We start from the raw sequence: 20,062 nt of genomic DNA, 5'->3' as shown, positions 1-20,062 counted from the left end.
TTCAGAGTCAGGACGCAGTTAAATATGCTTTACAAATAAACACCCCTGAAGAGAGACCTTGCAGGGTTGTGTGTTGTAGCCAGTGTCCGACCAGGGGCCAAGGGATGAAGCCATCTAGCCCTTGGCTCTTCCTCCAGAGGAGACAAGGGATGGATGATACTTGAAGACCAAATAGAGCCTGCACAACCGGCACCTTGCCTCGTCCCTAGCAGGAGGACAGCACAGAAATGCTTGAGGCACGTGTCATCCTGCCCACGCTGGTGCACAGGAGCTCCCGTAGCAGTTCAGGCTGTGGCAGCAGCTCCAAAGCTGGGAGGCTGACCCTGTGGTTGCCAAGACAAAGACCTCCTCCTTGTAGTCCTCAGATCTCCTTGGCTTTCACTATTCCTTAGTTTTTAATTTTAAACGTCTTCCAAATTGTGAGGGGCATTATAGGACCTGTATCTTTCCCTTTGTTGGACGTTGGTCCTTTTATAGCAATTTTTTAAAGCAATATTCTTTTTCTTTGAAGAAAGCAATATCAGAAAAAAAAAGCAAGATACATTTTATTCATGCTTGTAATGTAAAAAAAAAAAGCCTGCTGGTGTTTGGTGTGGATTTTCTCAGCACTGAACAACATGTTTATGTGTGTAATCTTTAAACTATTTTACATTTTCCTTTCTGAAATCTATTTTAATAAAACCAATATCAAAACAAAGTACCTTGAGAACAAGTGTATGGCCAGAGATATGCTGACAAAGTATGCAATAAATGTTATTGCTTATCTGGAGAGCTCCATTTATGCGGCACAGCCTCCACAGTCGGGTCACTGTGACCTACGGATGAAACTCAGCTGATGAGAGACTCTGCAAAGAAAACCCTCCTGTAGCCTCCTGGAGAGCTAACGAAGCACAGAAAGGTATGGTTGAAACCTTTTAAACCGATAACTTAGTAGCACTGACCTGTTTTTGGTTTAACCAATCTCTTCTATTAATTCCCATTTCTTATGAAACAAGATATAAACCATTGAGAGAACTTTGGCAGGTGTTTTTCCTCCTTTTTAATATATACAAAAGGCCCTTCTTATGTGATGCACTCTAATTTTCTTTCCCTCTTTTTTATAGCCAGGGCTTGGAGTTCTGCTTTCTTGAGTCTTCTGTTCAGACAAGTAAGTGTGTGTCTGTGTGTGCACACGTGTGTGCACGAGAGACAAGCCACACACAGGTAACAAGGAAACCGAGTCAAAGCCTAGCTCTGGCTAACAGGAAAAAACTTAGAGTTGTTCTACCTTGGAGCCCATCATTGCTAGCTCGCTCCAAAAACCATCTGACAGTTAACAATGTTGTAATACCTTCTGATTTTCCTCCCTACCCTTATGTGGTTGTCGTGGTTCAACCCCAGCCGGCAACTCAGCACCGCGTGGCCGCTCACTCACTCCTCCCCACCCCGATGGGATGGGGACGAAAATAGGAAGAAAAAGGTAAAAACTTGTGGGTTGAGATAAGGATAGTTTAATAAGACAACACAAGGAGAGAAGAAATAATAATTACAATAATACTAATAAAAGAACATATAAAGCAAGTGATGCACAATGCAATTGCTCACCACCAGGAACCCGATGCTCAGCCTGTTCCTGAGCTGCAATCCCTCCTTCCCCCCGGCCAGCTCTCCCAGTCTATATACTGAGCATGACATCATATGGTATTGAATATCCCCTTGGCTAGTTTGGGTCAGCTTCTTGAGAAAATTAACTCTGTCCCAGCTGAACCCAGGACAGTGGCCCTTGCATTTCAGTCTCCACCAAGCCCCAGAAAATGCCCAGTTAAAGAGTTATGACTCTCTTTGCCCTTATGGTGACATAAAGAGACTGTGCTGGCAGTGAGGACACAATAAAAAACTTCTTTGTCTGCCCGATAGAAGCATCATTCCTTCAGGCACGTACCTTGTGCGGAACCTATACCCGACCTCCCCGAGAAACACGTATCTGGTCTTGTGGTGGTAAGTGAGAAATGGGGCCACTTTGGCTTGGCAGTCTAAAGGCTGCAGCACAAAAACTGCCACCACAGGTAAAGGTAATGGGAGCGGCGGGTCAAAAACATCAATAAAAGCAAAAAAGCTCGACTCAGTAGAGAGAATGAGCCATAAGCCATTTTCTTTACAGCATTGCTCTGGGGGTGGCACAGATATGCCAAGAAGGGTTTGCTCATTAGAAGGCAGGTCTATGTTTGAGCTTGTTAAGAATGCAAGATGAGGCTTTGCATCCCATTTAGCAAGTCTTCAAATCATTTGACCACATTTCTTTCCTGTAGATTCCCTCCTAATCATTCCACTGAGGACACAGCAGATAATCTTACAGTTAATTTATGCAGCTTTATTGTTAAGAAGAGTTAATAATGCAAAATGATTTATCCTCAAGGAATAATTTAACCATCCCTCCCCCTCCCTGAATGAAAGAACAGAAAAGAAAGGTGGGTCTGGTTCAAACGGTCAAGTAAGCACATACAAACCTCCTCACAGATGTGCATCTTTAATATGGGCATGTGTAATCTCTCATTGTGTATGCAGATGCAAAGCGCACGTACACAATCTTCTTCAGAGTGAGTTTTTGGTCTAAGCACTTGGTTACAAGCACATATTTGAAAATCTGGGCCTTGTTGCTTTAAAATATTCAAGCACAGGAGTAGGATTTTATAGCTGTCATCTGGATAATTAAAGTCTTCATTAACAGTTGTTCTCAAACCAGTAGGTGACCTTTAATTAGGGATGAAAGTACTCAGGAATGGATTTCAAGCATTAAGGAACTGCAGAGGACCCTTTGCCCTCCACCTCCCCAAGTTCATTGAAAACCTTTTGTAAAGCATTGGTTTTCCAGGAGAAATGATGCTGGGTGAGACAAAAATATGTTTCCAGGTCCAACACATCTGATGAATGCTTCACTTTTAACTTTGTTGCAACTAAAATATTGTATTTTCTTTTTCCTGTCTCATGCAGGCTTTGCCATGTGTTATCTGGATCTTTGTTACCCAAACCTGGACAACTGCACCACGTTGTACCCACACCAAAAAAGAACGGGAAAAATTAGCAAGATCACAATGAGAGCAGTGCACAGATGGGAATGCGCTGTACTTATGAGTGGGTGGAAGATTGCAGGGCAGGATTGAGCAATATGGGCTTTTCTGTTGAGTCATCCGAATATCCAGTGCTAAAATTCTGCAGTAAAGGGGCTATTTTGGCTGAGGTATAGCTCCCAGGGAACAAGCGATAGAAATCTGCATGGGAAAATCCTGTGGAGAAATAAACTTAAAATGAAGTTCAAGTTCACAAGTTTTTATTTCATTGTTAAAGAACTGTGTTAAAGAAAAAAAGCAGAAGATTGATATAAATAGCATGTATATGCTGTCTCTGGAAAAAGAGATAGCAGCTCCCTTAGGGGCCATCCAGGCTCCACACTGCACCATCACCAGTCACCTTTGCGTTGCAATTCTGTGTATTACTGGTGAGCTACAAATGCCTAATTAGCTTTAAATGCTCCCAGTTTCTTCTTCTTTTTCTGCTTTTGCTGTATTGACAGGCATGTGCCCCTTGGACATCTGTACTCTTGCCTCTTCATTGCTTCAGCTTTAGCCCATCTCGGTGCTTTGCATGATGATGGTTTCTGCTGCCTGTGCTTAGAAGTGTCCTGCTTTTTTCGTGTATGAACAGAATCCATGTCCCTTAGAAACATTCCTTCAGAAATCAGCAGTTGGAAGATCAGAAGTCTGCTCATTGCTCTCCGTGTACCAGGATGCACGCTGCCTTCTAGTTTCTATCCCCCATTTTGGTTATTTGTTTGAGTGACTGTTGTGAGGATAACTGGCCCTTTCCCAAGCTTAAAACATTCTGCTTCAAAACAGTCACTGTTTGAGCCAGCCAACTTCAATAAATCAGGGTGAAATGCACAGATCCCTCTCCCTGCCTTCTGCACATTCCCTGGACCTTGTTGGGGAAAAAAAATCTTATTTTTACATAGATGATTCAGAGTTTTCCTTACCCACATTTCCAGCTGCATCTTCACCTTGTCCCACAGATGCCGCGGTGGCATAAGGCATCCCTAAGTGCCCTGGGGGAAGGCTGGGGAAGGAGGAGGGAAGGAAACACAGTCTGGATAAAGTGGGGACATCAAAAGTTAGAAAAACACAACCAAATTAGGGAAGTTTTTAAATGATCCCAACATGCTCCAAGAACTGCCTGAATGCACATCAAGGAAAAGCCCAAAGCCCTACTTTTTGTTTCATTCCTGCACCAAGGTCTGCACTAAGACAAGACTCACTCTACCGTGGGGTCTCTGTGTATGTCTATCACCTGGCATGAGGACGTGCCAGAATACTGAGTTAGCAAGAGCACTGGAAACAGTGGTTTGCTCAATGCTGTACCTGCGGCAAAATACTCTGTTTTTCAGCAGAGCTAACTTTTCTGGACTAGGCAAAAATTGAGTTGAACTAGACTTTTTTCTAGAGGTGGCATATCTATGGCAGTGCATTTTCAACCATGTTAAATTAACCAAGTTGCGGGGGGCGGTCCAGCAACTTCAGCTTCTTCTGCTACCCAACACTACCTCTCTCCTGGACTACTTCTTCCCTCTTCCTTCAATGACCACCGCTGCCCACGCCACCGCTTTCAGTATCAGTTTTCCTTCATCCCGTGGACAGTGGCATCTTTTCGCGTGATTCCGCCACAGTCGCAACTGAAACGCTTTAGTCACTGAAAAAGCTTTCGAGGCGTCGGTATTCTATTTTTTCACATAAAGGTGTTGTTTACCTCATGGTAACACTCTGCCTACAGAATATTTTTCCACGCATTTAACACCATTGTAACGAGTGCTCAGCTTTAGCGCCTGTCCTACAGCTTACCACTAATGAAGGCACCAACTCGGTAGTGCCTTTGGTCTCGGTTTTGCTGTCCCTCGTGTGCCTGTGTTAATCAGGTCATTCTCAGATCTCGGAAGAGACCTCCCATTTTGACTGCCCTGATTGTAGGTGCTAGTCCTGTTTTGATGTTCACTAGTGCCAGCAGATCTGCTTTTGTCCATGAGGAGGGCCATCTGTGAAATCATGTGAAATTGGGGAAGAAACAGGCGACTGTGTTCAGAACAGCCTCGTCGTTGCTCAAAGACCTCAAAGGGCACTTGAAGGGCAGCCAAATCACAACATATGTAATTACAGTTTGCTCTCTCTCCTCGTTGCATTAGGTAAACCTCTGTGCATCACATATAGTATCGTGGGGCAGGATCACCGTTGCTAAGCCATGTCCCAGAACTCAGGGTGTCAGAGCTGCAGTCTGTAAAGCACCATGGGACCTCTTCTGTGAAAAATGCATGTACGCGTTTGTCATCACAAACTAAAAAAGGTCACTAACAGTTAACTAGTTAGGTAATCAGGCAACTAATTATGCAACTAATTAGGTCTGACCTAATTTCTGGAAAATAACCATCCAGGAATCCTATAGTTTCTTTCCTCTTCACGAATAATTCATTAACAAATACATTTATTTTCTTTCTGCACAGGGTCCCAAGTGAATCGTAGCCCAAGTGGCTTCTGGCTACTTCTTTCATAATTAAAGATCCCGTGTTACTTTTTCAAAAGGTGAGAGACAACACCAGTGCTCTGTCTGGCGTCCTCTTGCCTAGCAGACACAGATGGCGATGCCTAAGGCTGTGAGCGAGCTGAGCCTGTTTGCATAAAGCACTCTTCTTTTACTCACGGAGTTATTGCAATATCTCCACACTTTCCTCGTTCTTGCAAAGCTCCGGTTAACAGTTCCATGTAGACAATAGTGAAGAACATAGGCAGAGATCTTTAGAGGGACCTAAGGAATTAGGTAGCCAGGATTCATTGACATTCATGGGGAGACCTCCTTTGAAGACCTGAGGCTTTAGCATCCTTTTAGTCTCAGAAAACTGTTTAGGGGAAGGGGTTATAGTTTTGCATGAGGCAAGACGATCATCTGCCCTATTTTAATTCATACTTGCTTATGCAAAGGCTAGTCCCCAGCGGTGCCCTTCTTACCCTCATGGTTTTCTCCCCCTCCCAAAAGACCACAAGAATAAAAAGGCTTTTGAGGGGTAAGCCTGGAGAAGCACTCACTGCTACCAGAGTGAGGAGAATCACAAATGAGGGAGGGAGGAAGGGATAGAGGGAGGAATGGCATCCAGGAAAACAAGATGCACTTAACAGGAGCTTTTGCCATATGTCAGAAGTAGAATGATTTTCTTAAGGCTGCACCCAGAAACCAGATGGTATTGGGGCAAAATCTTCCACATCCTGTGCTTTTCAGGCAGCAAGGAGGTGGCTGAGGAGAGAGTCCTTGTGAGGCTTTCAAAGGCTTTATCCCTTTTTTAATGTTGGCAAACTCTGAAGAAACAGTGTTGAGGAAGGAGGGAGGGGGAAGACAGGGAGAATTAAGTTCCTCTTACTTAAAATAAGACTATACAAATAATTCTTATGAGGGGAGTGAAAAGATTTGCACTGAGGAGGCTCATAAAAAAACCCAATGTTTAATTTTTCAAAGCTGGGCCTCCTGCAAGCAATACCCTGCACCAAGACTAATGTTCAACCCTGTTCAGAGAACCAGCACAAGGACTGTTTCCGCAATAAATGTCCTTTAAAGTGGGGCTGACATGATGTGTAAGTTTTGTGCTGGCCCTCTGCGCTGCAGCGAATTGCATGTTGAGGAGGGAATGCTTATCTTTCACCTATGAAAAATTGCCCAAGCCTGCCCCATCGCCCCCAGCCACTCCTAACACACATTTGTTTATGTGTCCTTTTGGCTCTGAGGCTCTGCATCATGAAATAGCACCAGAGCAACATGTTATTTAAAAAAAAAAAAGGCATGGTAAAATTCTTCTCTGAAAGATAGGCGACTCCTGCCTGTTACCTGGGTTCCGCACAGTCTTTTTTGAGTTGAAAGTCCTAGAAAGGAGGCAAATAAGTTAGAGGAGCACCTGAGCTCCTGTCTGCTCTAACTGCATGGAAAAAAACAGAGGGAAGAAAGCCTGGGCAAAGGGAAAGTGTGTCAAAGTTGGGTGTCTCAGCTTCCAGACTCTCCAAGCAAACACCCTCCCCTCTGCAGAGGGTGGTCGAAGGGCTGGAAGGCGGCGAGAGGGCAGGAGAGAGTCCACAAAACCTTCTGTCCTCTCAAGAGCCAAGCAGCTGGGCTGGCCATTGCTTCTGGCAGGGATGTATATGTATTCTTACCTAGAAACAAACCAAATGAGCTCCCCTGATGAATTACAGCCTAATTAATTTACACACACACACACAAATAATAATAAAAAAAATCCCGCCTTGTTTCATCACCAAGCACCGCTTTTACCACTGCTGAATGCAAGTCTCACTGCCTCATCACCTCCAGGCTTTATCTCCAACTTTTCCTTCAGTTTTCACTGCACCAATCCATGTCTAACCAAGTCCTCCCTATCACCAGAAAGCCTGTCTGCAATGAGCATCCCATTTGCCACTTTCACGGTCTTCCCATGCCTGCGCAGGATCCCAACATCTCCACTAGCGGCAGACTAAACTCTCTTCCCACCTTGTGTCTGCACGACAACAGGCATGCCGGGACCCCATCTTTCGCTGCTCCCTGGGTGATAATGTCAAAATCAACAATCACGACAGTTTTTGTGGACTGATTCGAGCCTCTTCTTCACTCCTCGGAGTGACAAACACATGTATATGCAAGGCGTGCTTTCCCCAGGCAGTGTGTTAGGCACTGCAAAATGAGAGCAAGCCCTCAGTGCTTTTGCAGAATTGCTTTTGATCATGCGCCGTATCAGAGTAACTTGCAGAGAAAAGCATGTAAAAATAATTGAGCGTATATTGTCCCACCTACTGTGTGGGCGTTAAAGCAAAACAGATAGTGGGGGGCAGACAGCGGGCTGGGGAGTCCCTGCCCTCCTCTCCGTTTCACGCAGGTCCTTCCTTCTAATGCAAAATTTTTTTGTGCAAGTGTGTATGATGAGCAAGGGTGGAGCTGGGGAAATAAACACGTTGTACTTTGCTACTGCATTGCTCTTGCTACCTGTTAAGAGCCAGGACACAAAAATAAGATGGTGCTTGAACACCATTAATGACTCAACGGTGTGATCTGTGGGCTCTGCAGGAGCAAGTTGAGTCTGACAGATACTCAAGAGCTCACCCTGGCTTTCTGGGGAGTGGGAGAGCTAGACCCTCTGCTTCCCCCCGCCCCAAACTTACCTATTCTCTATGTGCAGCATTTTAAAAGCTAAAGCATCCCCTTGTTCAGAGCAGGAGAAAGCACCCAGTCCACCCAGTTACAAGGATCAGGCGGCACTTGCAGTGCCTACGGCTCTGCTGTCGTTACAGCTCCTTCTTGTCATGCCTCCTTTCTTCTTCACCAACCTGCACCACGTTTCTCTTTTGCAAGCCACTTCTGTGTTTTTCTTCGCCACCTCTCAGGGCATACGTGTTGCCTTTCTCTCTTTTTGCTTAAGTGCTTTTCTGTTTCTGCCCTTTCCCTCCCTGTTATGTTTCTTTGAACCCACCTAGATGTTTCACTTCTGATGGGAATATTCTGCACTCCTCAAGCACACAAACAGCTTAGCGGGGAGATTTGAGGGGCTCAAGGCAGGAAGCCTGAGCTTGGTCAAGAGGCTGACGGGTGGGACAATTTTTTTGAGAGATTTCAAAAAAGAAATGGAAGGAGAAGCCTTGGCCAAGCCCAAAAGATTCCTGAGAGCATTTGTGTCCTGATTTGGGGTGGACTTTTGCAACCAAAGACCAAACCCTTCAGAAGAGCTAGGTTTAAGTAGACTGAGATGGACAGGTAGAGATGCTCGCAATTATGAAAACTGATTGTCACATTATTTACAGGACACTGGCTGTCATTTCCCAGTTAATATGAGCAAAAGGAGAGTAAAGAAAGCTGCTGTGCTTTAATAGCCCTGCCAGATAAAAAAGCACTCCTAAGCAGCCTCCGGCCACAAAAATCAGGCTGGGGGGATGCATTCACCCCATGCTCCACAGGCAGCCCAGCCAAGTTCCTAGCACCGAGCAGCAGTTCCAGAAAGCAGAAATGCCAATTGTTGGGCAATTGCTGTGAACGTGCATTTTTTTCCCCCTTTTCACGTTCCCTAGCTCTCTGCACATTTTTTTTTTTCTCTCCACCTGGTAAGCCCTGCAGGCGGAGAGGAAGGCCACAGCATCCGCAGATGGGGACGTGGCCGTGGGCTGTCCCTGCTGCTCGCCGGCTCTTCCCAACTGGTTTTGGTGGGGTCGGAGGACAGGGCAAGCTTGTGCAATGCACCCGCGCTCTCCCTGCACCAGGGTTTTGTGACCACCTGCTATTTTTGTACTTGTGATGCTTTATCACGGTTTCCTAGCCATTCCCTTTAATGGGATTAACACGCAGTTGCACAGAATATCCAGTCTCAACCTATCCATATTAATAATTCAGAAGCTTCTCTTGCCTCTTAAAGTAGAAAGCAGCTGTCCTGGATTTCTACAGCATCCAGTGCTTAGCATATGAATGGGATGGCTTTAGCTACCACTGCTGCTCAATAGCTGTTTCTGTCATATTTTTCAACATTATTTATAACCTGATTGCTCTGCTTTCTAGACTCGACCCATGCATCTGCCAGGAATGGACTTCAGGCTTTCTTCTCAGAGCAGTGAGTATTGCTTTCTCCTTTTTCATGCCTGCAGCCTCACCAAGTTTTTTCTGGACAGCTCGGTTAACCCTTTCTCTTGCCACAACTGAGGGTGAAGAAACTGTTGTCCTCTTCCTCCAAACTTCCTCCCTTAGACCAAAATTATTCCTCCCATAGCTTATTCTGGTTTATCTAGTAGAAGAATGTGAGATTTTAGCATAGTGTAACAAAAATGTGCACATAGTACTAAAGAAAAAAAAAAAAAAAAAAAAAACCAAACAAAAAACCACAGGACTGACTTGTTACTTTCAGTTTAGAGAGCAATAATCTTCACATTGCAACATACACGCTCTAAGTTCGGTCAAGCTTCTCTTGACCTGTGAGCCATTTTGGACAAAAGGTATAAATTTTTCAGCAGAGGCTTAAGGTCCTGACACATTAGAAATTGTTGTGAAGTAAAACCTAGTTAGTTACACAGCTGCTCAGGCCAGAGACGCTTTTCGACCTCTGGTTTATTTTTCCTTTTCGGAAAGTAAAGTAGCATGAACCTTCAGGGAGGTTTTTGTTTACTAACCAGTTCAACTGGAAAAAATACTATGGATTAGCAAATCCCATGCTTTCACACATCAGGAAAATGTGCTTACTATGCCAGAGAACTTCTGACCTTGCAAAGCTTTTAGGTAGAGCATTAAAAAAAAACCAAACAAAAAAACAAAAAAACAAAAAAAAAACCTTTTCCATAGTAACGCCTATGTGTGTGTACTGGCTGCTGTCAGGACACTGCTGGGCACCTCTTGTTCTCCTCCACATCAGTCCTCAGGGATGCCGGCACTCCTGGCACACATGCACCAGCTGGAAGCGCTCACTCACCGCTCTGCTTCCCTAACGTCTTTGATCAGGTTCGGGCCATCGTTTCCCAGAGGAATTTATCGTGATGGCCTTTCACAGCAGTCACTCTCTGCTAGCAAAATAATAAAAATACTAATAAATTCTGGTCTTGCTTTGTGACAATACAATAGGCTTTTATGCTGGCGGCTCGGGCTCAGAGAAGGACATGAAAACCAGGGCTGAGCAGCAGGAGCTGACAGAAGTTTCTGAGTGACTGAAAACTTTTGAATGGTCTCAAAAATCAGACGTTTTGCCTATGGGAATACAGCAGAGCTTGCGGCCGGGAAAGCTGACGTACAAATGACGGACATGCCCCGCGGCAATGTGAGGCTCTTGGGGCAATCCGTGCATAAAGGGCAGAGGTGCACAGTCCCAAAGAGGTGGGTGAGCGGCACCCCGAAGGGCATGTCTAATGTGCTTGGAAACATCGGGGTGCATGGGCAGCTCACCCATGCCCTGCCATATGGAAAACATGCCACTGACGCTAATGAGAGTGTTTCAAGCTGATGAACATCCAGGGAAATTTTGCCTTATCGGTGATGCCCATTACCCAGAGAGATGCTGACATTTCCAGCCCATGTCTTGTGCACCTCAGGCTTGAGAGGTAGTGGAAAGAGGCACCTTCCACCATGATGCAACCCCCTTCGTTATTGGGAAATGTCCAAAATGCCCTTCAGAGGGCACAAACTGCAGGTGACAGCACCTTCCTCCTGCTGCAGCTTCTGGCCAAGGAGAGAGGAATGAGCCGCATGCGACAGGGCCATCGCAGGGAGCCAGGGCCACGATGCTCGGCTCTGTTGCCGTTCACAATATGCTTTTCGGGGGGGGGAGGTTTTGCCTGGCTCGGCCATCGCTCCCAGATGGCAAACGGCGGGCAGAGCAGCCTCCGGCACGGCGCTGCCTCTTGGCTGCTTCCCCCATCCAAGGTCAGTCCTGTGCCAGGGAGTCTCCTCCTCAGCTCCGCTGCGCCTGAAAAATGAGATACTCCGAGACTGACATTGCAACATGCTCCCACACACAGCTGCAGAGTGAGTTATTTAACTGCATAGATATTATTAAAGTACAGACTGTAATGCCTGTTTTCTTTCCGAAGTGGAAAAAGGAACATTACATCATGCCTATACTGAGAAGTAACTCCTTCCTTAAGGACAACAGCAGAAAACTTATCTGCAAGGGTGCTGGCAGGTGGGGATGGGAGAATGCGGCTCCTTCCACCCCAGTGCCTGTAACTTTGTCCATGTTGTTCCTCTGCTCCCTACCCATGGGACATAGCTCGGTCAAGAGAGGATGGGGTGCGCGAGCGAAGTTTTGTGGTGCCTCCACCTCCTCTGCTGCCAGGGCAGCAATCACACCTTCTAGCATAGAAATTTGCACAATTGCCAGGAATTCGGCATGATGGAGACGTCGTGTCCCATCTGCATAAAAGCATCAGGGTGCCCAGCATCTCCAGGAGGTCTGAGGAGAGCAAAGGACTGGGAGCGTCCCCACAGGGCACATTCAAGTTTGACATGGGAGGGTGAGAGGGGACCTCAAGGGATGCTCACGTGGCTGGCCATGACCCACGGCCAGCCCTGTTGGACCATCGGATGGACCTCAGCACAGGCAGGTGATACCGAAGTGATCCCATGTACAAGCACAGTGATCAGCATTTGCTGCTTTCTGCATGTCAACAGCATCTGAAAGGTGCATAGGGGAAAAAAGAAGCCATAACCGGGCTAAGTCAGATCACTGACCGTGACTGGGGCTGTAGTTTCTCCTGTGCTATGTAAAAAATCCCCAGATTTCATTTCTACTGTCCGTGCTGTTGAAGCTGACAGGAGTTAGCATGCATTTAATACCAGGTGAGAAGTTGGAGCCAGTGCTGCGCACAGCGGTGAATCCTTACAGGATTCTGACAGAAGAGAATCGCTCACAGCAAAAAGGCAGACATTTGTCTTGATATATCTTCTGTCACCTACTGCTGCAAATATGTCGTTTTGTTGCTCTTTCCCCTCCTTCTCAAATAAGCATTTCACCTAGAAGGAAAAACAGATTAGTTTATTTATTTCCAGCCCTATAATAGATGCACATTCACTTCTCTCTCTGTGCATTGGTAAAGATTTCCAGTAAACTTTCAAGGGGGTTTGTTATGCGTTTCCAGATTTTTTCATTTATGAGCCAAAAGACTAAGTATATCAATAAAAAGACAATGATGTACACTGGGAAGTCAAGTCTGATATACTGGGACAACAACTCCTGTAGAGGGGCTGGCTCTGTGGCGTTCTCAGTGTCTCTAACAAAATTCTCCACAGCTTAACTTCCTCCTCATGAGGAAGAAGATCTTAGAGTTGCCTTGGGAGGACCAAGGAAATAAATATTTTCCAAATGTCCTTGGACAAAAGTCGATGCCCAGGTTACGAGTTTTACGTACAGGCACTTTAAAAGGGCTGCAGCGGTGGTGCCCACTGAAGATTTACCCTTGACTGATTTAATGATATCAGGCACTGTATGGTGACTTCGCTGAGAAATTGGTATTAAATCTTCTTTAATAAGAAAACAAGTTTATATTTCAAAAAAGTATTAATCAAAGGAATAGCATTTCTGAATTGCTAGCTATACCACCGTTATCTAGTGAAACACCAAGAATTTAAAAGTGTCATATATTAGCCTAGCATGGTCACACTTTATTTATGAATGATAATGATATGAAGAGACGCTTTCTTTGAAAAATTTGAGAAAAGTCTGAAAATTAAACCAGCAGCAGCAAAACCCCCGCAAAATGAAACTTTAAACACCACCATGTTCCCGGAGCTATTCTTGGAAAGGTTGTCATATTTGTGTGAAATCTCAGGGAGGGAATGTATGCAAGCATTCTGCTCAGCATGAACCCCAAACACCCACCACACTGCTAGTTTAAATGTAATAACGTGTTCCAAAAGGGAGATACACTGCAAAGCAAATTACACAACCCTTCGCTGCATTTTGACACCCAGAAGGGAAAGGTGCCAGGGGAATAGTTTTCTTCTGCCAAGCACACCAGATCCACAACAATGAACCACGAGGCTCCAAGAAAAATGTGCTGCCAGATTGCCAGCAGCAGCAAAAATATGACCGCAGAAGGGAGAAGTCAGTCTCTGGGGAAGAAGGGGCTCTCCACGGGCTGGTTGCTCCCATCAGAGTTGTAGCTATCGTCTGCAGAACTGTGAGCAGAGGCTCTGCCCTGCAAAATATTTATTTCTTCTTTAAAGCACTGTTAATTGAGCATACATGTTTGCTGAAGAATGAACTTGTATGTGTGTGTGTGTGTGTGTGTGTGTAATAGGAAAATCTGGATGCAAAATGGAATTACTGCCGTTTGCTCCATTTCCTACAGTGGACTGGAGACTCCTTCCAACGGGAGTGCCTGAATTTTGTTAAATAGTAAGAAAAGGAATATCTGCAATATCAAGTGTGCTTTGTTCATGTGCTCTTAACATATGTGATTTTATTCCTTAATATTTCCTTCCCGTCATTGACCTTGTAAGAGTAATGAAGTCTTGAAAATAAAGGACATCCTACCTCACATCCTCTGTCATTGAAGCTTTCATGATATACATTATTTATCATACCAACATACAGAGTATGACACTAGCAACATGATCAGAGTAGGGGGTTAATCTTAACCCCACAAAGGAACAAAACTATGCAACTCATCGCCTAAATCACAGCGTAAATCAGGACAAGACAATCCAGTTCTCCATTAGGTATGCACATAGTGCTTTCCAGGTTGCTAGACGACTATATTCTTCTCAGGGCTAGCTCAAGGCTACTCAGTTGTTTTGTTGCCTCAAGGATGAGGACAAAAATAACTAATGCAGGCACAAAGCAGTATTGCAGCGAGAGCCACCGAGTTCCACCCAGCACTGTTCCCCCCAGGTAAACTGAGCCCGGTCGATTTTGAAAAAACTTTCTTCTTTATCGTCTGCTTAATTGGAGGGTCACAGGAAAAACTAATTTGTTTTGAAAATATTGCTACACATTACATTATCGCTTTTCTGAAGTGACTGGCCTGTCTTTATTGGAACAGATGCTCTACGGCTTTGAATCTTGTATTAATTAATTGTATCCCTACAATTAATCAGTGTGTCCATTCTTGTAGGCAGGTTGGGGAACTGTAGTTTACAGACCTGGGCAGCCTTCTACATTCAGCTCACTGCGGGTCTAAAAACCGCAAGGAAATAAAGAATCTGGTACATAACAAATTTCTAACAGGGACCGGCATCAAGACTATTTCTACCAACTCCTGCATGTGAGCTCAGACAAATGAAGGCCCAGAATACTTGCCATCTGGCTTTTATTAATGATCTTGAAACAAATCAATGAGATCCTGACACCAGAAATTTGTGCTGCTCTGGAGGCAGCTAAATTATTCTATTTGCAATTTCTGCTGAAGATTTGCAGTCTCTAATAGATCTCAAAGAAAATCCTGCCGGAGCTGGTCAGGAACCAGAATCCAGTTGAGTTTCACATGCCTTTGAGTCTGATGGAAAGTCTTTCTCACTGCTGGGTAGAAGGGAGGTACTGAATTTAATTATTTCAAGCCACAATTATAAAAAGAAAAAAAATTTTGATACATTTGCCTTTGCTTCACAACACAGGAAGAGAGAAAGGAAAAAGAAGAAGGAAAGAAAGAAAACGGCTTAAATCAGAACTGTTGTCAAACTGTGCTAAAAAGGTTCATTAACGTTGTTAACTGAGTCTAAGAGGAATGCTTTAAATGTGTGAATATACTCAGCACATCTGCGTATGAGACCTGGTTGTTTAGGGTGACTGCCCTGTAAGGACAGATACTCACCCGAGCCGGAGTTGCATTAAGCTGCAAACCCTTCTTTCCCAGAGTGTGCACATCTCGTAGTCTCAAGCAGAGATGCTCTGCCAGCTCAGAGGCAAAAGCAGACAGGATTCAAATCTAGGATTCAAAGCTGCACTCCAGTGATGTAGTGTAACCACAGGAGGCTTGTGCTGAATATCGAGGTTATGCAAGGATTTTTCTGCTAAAAGTCATCCCGCTCTCAGTGTATTTTGCTTGTTTTCAGTGTTTCCTTGGATAGCTTGGGAAGGAATGGATATTTCCCCCCCCCCCCCCTTCTCAATTTTGTGATTGATCTGAAAACTTAAAAGCAATTTGTTTCAGGTCAGATAAGAATATTTACACTTTTACCTGAAAAATGATAAACTCTAGAAAATATATATTCTGGATGAAGTAAAAAAAAAAAATTATATTTGACCTAAAAATCAAGTGCTTTGGATATAGTTTTCTGTTATATAATCAGGTCTTATATTTCAAAACAAAATCTGTATTAATTTTAAATCAAAAATAACATCTTGTGGAAATTTTAAAAAATAATATAAACTACCGAAACAAAACCTTTCATTTCAAAAACAGTTAATAAATTCAAACCAAACTTTTAACTGATTTTAGTTCTTCAAAACCATAGTTTTTCAGTAAATTCATTGCCAGGCTTTTTTTTTTTTTTTTCCTCCTTCCTTTGCTCAGTTGGTTACTAATTAACAGCAATGGGAAATTTCTGGTGCCACAAAAAGGAAGAGGTTATGAAAATTGCTGTGATCACTGTTGTAAGCACACAGCACAAGTCACCGATAATTCTAACAATCATCTCAAGAAAAACCACGCTTTAACCCTGTCTTACAGATGGCCAACGTGGGGCACAGCTCCTCGAAACCCCTTGCCGTGGTCATCTAAGGCTTATCATGTCGCGCAGCCCAGGAGGAGCGGAGCTGGAGGGAGGGATATCTGAAGACCAGAGGGCCACGATACTTGTGTGTGGTTCACAACACCCACATGGACAGCCCTTGCTTTTTATTTATTTCTAGTTTGGGCGCATAAAGCTGAACCCACATTCACAGTCAGATTATGTCTCTAGTTTGATCTGCAAAGGCCATGAGGTCTAAGAACACTCCACAGTGGCAACCAAAAGTAGAGTAAGGAGGGTTGATCGGGAAACTCCTTTCAAAACTCACCCTGGTTCTGCTCAAAAATGCTAATGCAGATACTACGTTGCGTGTACTAAGAGAGTCCAGGTCTCTGAAATGGTAATTTTGGCCCCATTTATATTTTCTCACTAGTAACTTGAAAAAGGTCTATTGTGAGGTGGCTTGAGTGTTTCAGCAGTACTAGCCAAAAAAATGTAAGTTCCAGAACCAGTCGCAGTTGCAGTCAGTCATCGGTTACTACTCATTGCCAGAAGATGTGGGCTGTCCCAATTCTATTTTTCGAACATGCAGTTTTCTTGGTGACATCACCATTATCATGCCTATTTATAAATGGATTTGAAACTGCACACCAAGGACAGAATAACTGCTTAAGTTAAGAATAATACTGATACAAAATCAAATAGATACAAGTGAACCACGGACAAATTTAGACTGGAAATTGGAAAACTGGTTCTGATTAACCAAAAAATGAAACTGTGAAACAGCCTACACACAAGATAGTGGGAGCTTGGACCTCCCGATGGTTTAAATTTAGGATGATAAATTTATGGAAGGGATTGTATAAAGAAGGGATTAAAACATAGGATTGCTGTACCAGTCCTGAGACCTCCAATTCGTCAATACCTGCAGGGCAGGGAGTTGATCGGAGCTTGCTTGTTAATAGTGCTTGCTCACACTTTATTTATTCTGCACCTAGGCGTGCCTCAAATCTCTGAGAGTACTAGGGCAGGGAATGGGGGGGGTTCTTTTGCTTTTTTCTTCCTCCTTATACATACGTAACATGGCTTCTGAAGGGCTGGGCTTTTTTCGCCTTCTTCTGAAGCAGAAGAGTGTGGCCACAGGAGATAGTGTAGTGTGCGCTCAGCGATATTAAACCACCCCAGGTGCCCAGCTGGTGTGTTTCCTTCATTTGTTCAGGGTTAAACTCATCATCTGGTTTGGAGTCGAAATCGTTTCTCTCCAGATCAATTTGCGATGATCATTGTTTCCCAGCTGACTGCTTTTAGTTTCTTTGCATTCCATCTTTTTCTGTTGCCTACTTCGTGACAGTCTGCGAGTTTTCTCCAAGTAAAACCTCACTTTTACAAGCCCTGGGACACTGGAAATGCCCTCAGCTGTCCTGTGGCATGCTGTATTTGGAGGTTTTGGTCTTTTACCACATTTCTTCAGTTTGTTTTGTAGCTGGTGAGGAAAGGAACAGTGCATGCAAGAATTTTTCAGTGGTTCTTTATAATAAGGTGCCTAAAAGATGGTGGTCTGTGATGGGGAGGGACCGGTCGTGAAGACGTAGCTGGTTCCTTGCAGTCCCACCTTCCTGTACGGCAGCATTGACTCACTACGTGCTATTTCAGGCTAAAAGTAAGCAATAAAAGTAAGAGCAGAAGGAGACATAAGAGCTAAAGGATATGTAAGAGACCTTGACTTTATGTTTGTGGTGAGTGGACATGAGACCCAAGATCCAAAGAGTACTGAACTCTGGCCAAACCCAGAGCCTGACAGCAGATTTGTGATAAAGTACAGGGTTTTTAATTTCTAGTTACACCCGCAGTTGTTTTCTTCATGCACCACTGCATGACACATTTCACCTGAAAGATGCTTGTACAATTTGAAGGGAAAGCCAATGAGGAGTACCGACTATGACTAATGTTATGGGGTTATACTACCCGAGCGAAAGGGACCTTCTCTTCTTTACCTTTCTTGCGGATTCTGACGGTGGTGGATAATGTCAAAGTATCACCGAGCGCTTTGTGCACATGCATTATTCAAGACATGCACTTCTTTGTGATAACTTTTGCATGGAGGAAGCAGGGACTGGTAGGATGTACTATGTAAACAATATGCAGAGAAATTATCAGTATGTACACAGTGATATTAGGCAATAAAGGTGCTACCAAAATTGATTGATATGCCTTAATAATGCCTTTCCACTTTCCTAAGGGAGAAAGAACAAAATGGAACTGAGACTTTTCTGTGTTGGAGATGATATTTTGTAAGTTCATATTTCTTTTCAATCACTTTCTAGGAAAGGATTTTGCACCGAGTGTAATCTTCTCTTAAAGAACTCTCCTAGTGTGCTTCCCTTTATGAACTGACATTAACTGTTATTAAAATACATATTTATTTACATGGAATTGAAAACACTCTTGTTTCATTTGGCTTCTACAAGTATATGGTAATAGTAAATGTATCGGGTCACTGCACTCCTTGCATGATATTATCTCCTTTTAGATTCTGCTTGCAAATATAGGAATAGATTAAAGCAAAATATATTTTAATACATAGCAAAACACAAAGTACTTCAAAATAAAATCATTCTTTTCCAACTGCCTTTTTTTTTTTTTTTTTTTTTTTATGAGTTTTGCCTAAGGGTTTGATTTCATAAAAGCTAGACGGGTGTTCTGCAGTTTTTGCCATCCAGAGACTTTTATTGCAGGGATGGAGATTGTAAAGGTGGTTTGAGATTTCCAAGCTGAGCACTTGTGTTCATAAGAAAGAACCACCTTCCCATAATGGCAAAGTTAAATCTGTACAGGTTCATTAAAAATCTGGAGAAGGAAAAAAAAAACAATTAATGTGATTCTGTCAGTGTAAGCAGCAGTACAAATGAACTGCTTTGTCAGAAGACCCCAGCCCTTCACTGTACAGACACCCTAAACTGCCCTTAAACCCAAGCCTTCCAGCAGATTCCCACTATTTTGCCAACTGACCTTACTAACCTCTTCAGGCTGAAGCCCCTGCTCATTTAAACCAGTGAGACATTCCTCACTTCTGAGATTTTAAGGCCAGGAAGGCAATTTTGAGAGTGGTGTCTGCATGGCACAGACAACCTCACTCAGCATCATCTGAGTACGCTACGACGTACAGCTTTGTTGCACTTGCAGTGAATCCCCTGGAAACATAACTGAGCGTGGTTAAAAGTCTAAGCGGCGTAGTGACCCCACAATAAAATGCCTGCATGGGTGATTATTTCTCTGTTTAAAAAAAAAAAAAAAAAAAAAGGAAAGAAAATCATGCATTTATGTATTTATGTCCATCCTGAATATATCTCCCAACTCTGTTCTTACTCTTTTTTTCCTGCTTCATTACAGGACTGGCTTTTACTAGCATCTTCTCTTCTAGGTAGACATATACAATGAACAATTTGCCTCTTTACCTTGGATAAACTAGACACAGCCTAGTAAAAAAAACCTGTAAACTCTCTTTTTAAAAAAGTTTAATATGGCAGTTAAAGCTGTCTGCACAGTGAATGATTGGGCCCTTCTGGTTAGAAGCTCACTTGCACTGCAGGTTTACTATCTTCAGGGCATGTTTTCAGACTTGCACATAATCTAGTCACTCTTCTCTGAACCCTCGCCAACTTCTCAGTGCTTCACAGTCGGGATGTGAGGACCGGCTGCAGTGCGGCGTTAACCACATCGCTGCTGCTCCGCAGAGAGCTACTGCCATATCCCCGTCCGCTCCTGACAGCCTCTCCCCTCTACATCCAAGCACTGCGTCCACCTGCTCTGCCTCAACAGCCCGGCTAACACACACGTTCAACGCCCCTTCCACTACAAGCCCGGAGCAGATCTCTGCGTT

This window comes from Accipiter gentilis, chromosome 30 (genome assembly GCF_929443795.1).
Source record: "Accipiter gentilis chromosome 30, bAccGen1.1, whole genome shotgun sequence".
NCBI classification, from domain to species: Eukaryota; Metazoa; Chordata; class Aves; order Accipitriformes; family Accipitridae; genus Astur; species Astur gentilis.
Note: the sequence above shows the minus strand (reverse complement) of the source record.